This window comes from Muscardinus avellanarius, assembly GCF_963383645.1.
Source record: "Muscardinus avellanarius genome assembly, chromosome: 19".
In the NCBI taxonomy this organism is placed as follows: domain Eukaryota; kingdom Metazoa; phylum Chordata; class Mammalia; order Rodentia; family Gliridae; genus Muscardinus; species Muscardinus avellanarius.
In genome coordinates, this window is record NC_137805.1 from 16,956,831 (window position 1) to 16,960,404 (window position 3,574).

Genomic DNA, 3,574 nt, shown 5'->3' on the forward strand with positions numbered 1-3,574 from the left:
ATATATATATATATATATATATATATATATATATATATATTTTGACCTCCGAGCTACACCCCCTGCCCTATTTTTTTTTATTCTTTATTTTGAAACCAGGTCTCACTGAGTTGCAGAGGGCCTCACTAAGTAACTGAGGCTGTCTGCGAACAGCGATCCTCCAGGTCTCAGCCTTCCAATTCCTGGGATTACAAGCATGCGCCACCATGCCCGGCTCTAAATATATTTTATTTGATATTATTATGGCTACTCAGATACAAATGTTTTGACTACCATTTGTAGGGAACTCTCAGTCTATTTATGCTTTGACTCCAAAGTGTGTCCCGTGTACAAAGTAAATCATCATTTTTCAACTGTTCTTTAAATATGTGCTTTGAATGGGAATATTTAGCCCATTTCAAATTAATGTTATTAAATGACTGAGTAGAATTACACCCACCACTGTGCTTTCTGCTTTCTGTATGCTTTGTGTCATTTTTGTCCATTTTTTTCTGTTTCTGGTTTATTTTATGGAAAGTGGAAATTTTCCTAGAGTACTGTTTGAATTATTTTGTTATTTACTCTTCTAGTTTTAAAACGTTTTTTTATGTGATTACCCTGGGGATTGCTATTAACATTTTAATAATAGATTAATACCACCTTAAGTGCCGGGTGTAGTGGTGCACACTTGTAATCCCTGCGCTTGGGAGACAGAGACAGGAGGACTATGCAGGTTCGAAGCCAGCTTTGCTGGCTTAAGAGACCCTGTTTCCAAATAAAAAAAGATAAAATAGTCTGGGAGTGTAGCCCAGAAAAGGGTTCCATCCCCAGTACCACCACCAAAAAAAAAAAAACCCCTTAATTTCAGTGGTATACAAAAATTTCACTCTTATGTAACTCCATTCCCTCTCTCTGTTTTATATTACTACTTCTAAAACAAATTATCCTTGCACACTGTATGCTCATTAACATGGATTTATAACTATGACTTTATGTATTTGTCTTTTAAATCAGACAGTACAAAGTTATAAATAAAAATTACATATGTACTGTCTTCATGTTGATCTGCCTAGTTTTTCTAACCTTTCCTAGTATTCTTTATTTCTTCACATGGATTTGAGTTACTCTCTTATCTCCTTTCTTTTCAGCCTGAAGAACTCTTTTAGTATTTATTTATTTATTTATTTATTTATTTATTTATTTATTTAGTGGTACTGGGGTTCTGGGAAACCCTTCTACCTCTGGGCTACACTCCCAGACCTATTTTTATACATTTTTATTTGGAAACAGGGTCTCTTAAACCAGTGTGGCTGGCTTCGAACCTGCGCGATCCTCCTGTCTCCGCCTCCCAAGCGCGGGGATTACAAGCGTGCGCCACCATGCCCGGCTCAGTATTTATTTTTTAAATAGAGTTTATTGTGTATATCTGAGGTATAGTTTTTAAAAATATAATTACAGAAAAATGTTTATGATAGTGAAGCAAATTAACACATTTATCACCTCGCATGCTTACTTTTTAATGACAAGCACAGCTATAATCTACTTATTTAACAGTAATCCTATATATAATACAAGTTTATTAACTATAGTCCTCGTAGTTTACAGTAGATTTCTAGACTTGTTCATCCTACATATCTGCCTTTTTGCATTGTTTGACCTACATTTCCTCATCTCCTCCCACCTTCCACCCCTGGCAACCACAGAGGGGTGTTCTTTTTTAAATTTTTTCAATTACGCATGCAGGCAAGATCACAAAATATTTTAATTTTGGTTTCTGGCTTATTTACTTAGTACAATATTTTCTAGGTCCATCCATGTTGTAGCAAATAACAAAGCGGCCTGCTTTTTTAAGGATAAATAATATACATACATATATATCATAACATATATATGTAATATTATATTATACACACATTAATTAGGCCACCTCTCTTATCCATGAATGAAATATTCCGAGATCCCCAGTGGATACTATAGATAGTGCCAATCCCCTTATACTATACTGGTGATGAGGTGGTTGTTCAGTGATTTTTAGGTAGGTACTGGATACAGCATGACTATGATGGATATAAAGATGACCCAGGTCCCAGGTAGTGTCAAGAGGAAGAGCATGGGCTTCCATAGCACAAGAGCAGCACAGGACTTAAAGTGTGTGAATCGTTCTTTCTGATACTGCCCATATCATCTTTTCAGGCCATAGTTGTCCATGGTTAACAAACTGTGGAAATTGATAATGAGGAAATCTGGTCCAGCATTTTCTGTATTCAGCCCTTTGTGGACACTTAGGTTGTTTATATGTCTTGGCAGTTGTGGCTAATGCTACACTGAGCATGATGTGCTGAAGATGATTTTATTGTCTTCGAGTATACAGTCAGCAGAGGGGATGCATGGGAGTTCCATTTTATTTATTTGTTTGTCTGTTTATTTATTTATTTATTTATTTTTATTTATTTATTTTTTGGTGGTACTGGGGTTTCTGGAAGCCCTTCTACTTCCGGGCTACACTCCCAGACCTATTTTCATATTTTTATTTGGAAACAGGGTCTCCTAAGCCAGCGCGCACGGCTGGCTTCGAACCTGCGCGATCCTCCTGTCTCCGCCTCCCAAGCACCGGGATGACAAGCGTGCGCCGCCACGCCCGGCTCCATTTTAAATTTCTTTAGAAACTTCCACACTGCTTTCTATGATGCTTGTGCCAGTCTGCATTCCCGCCCACACTGTACTTCATTTCTTCCATGTTTCTCCCTGTCTTTTGAAAAGCTCTCCTGGCAGGTGTGAGGTGATAGCTCATAGTCTTTTGATTTGCATTTTCACGATGAGTAGAGATGTCTAGCACCTTTCCATGTGCTGCTGGCCATTTTTACATCTATTTTGGAAAAAAATCTATTCAGAACCTTTCCCTATTTTTTTTTTTTTTTTGGTGTGTGTGTGGTGGTACTGGGGTTCCTGAAAACCCTTCTACCTCTGGGCTACACTCCCAGACACCTATTTTTTTTATATTTTTATTTGGAATCAGGGTCTCTTAAGCCAGTGAGGCTGGCTTCAAACCTGCACGATCCTCCTGTCTCTGCCTCCCAAGCGCGGGATTACAAGCGTGCGCCACCACGCCTGGCACCTTTCCCTATTTTTAAAAGTTTTTGTTGTTGATGTTGTTGAGTTTTAAAAGTTCTTTATATAATTTGGGTACTAATTTCTTATTCAATATGTGGTTTGCAAATAAAATTTTCATATTGGTAATTGTTCCCCTTGATATAGAGAAGCTTTTTAGTTTGATGTAGTCCTGTTTATTTATTTGCACTGTTGTTTCCCAAGCTTTTGGGGCCATATACTGAAAATCCTTGCTAAGGCTGATGCCATAAAGCAGTTTATGTTCTAGGAGTTTACTAGTTTCAGGTGTTACATTTGTTAAATTTTCCACTTTGAGTTGACTTTTATGTATGATGGAAGATAAGAGTACAATTTTATTCTTTGTCATTTGGAAATCCAGTTTTTTTTCCAGTAGTATTTGGGTGAAGATATTATATTTTCCCTATTGTATCTTCTTGATATCTTCTCAAAATTTAGTTGACCATCCATGTTTCGATTTATTTCCCAG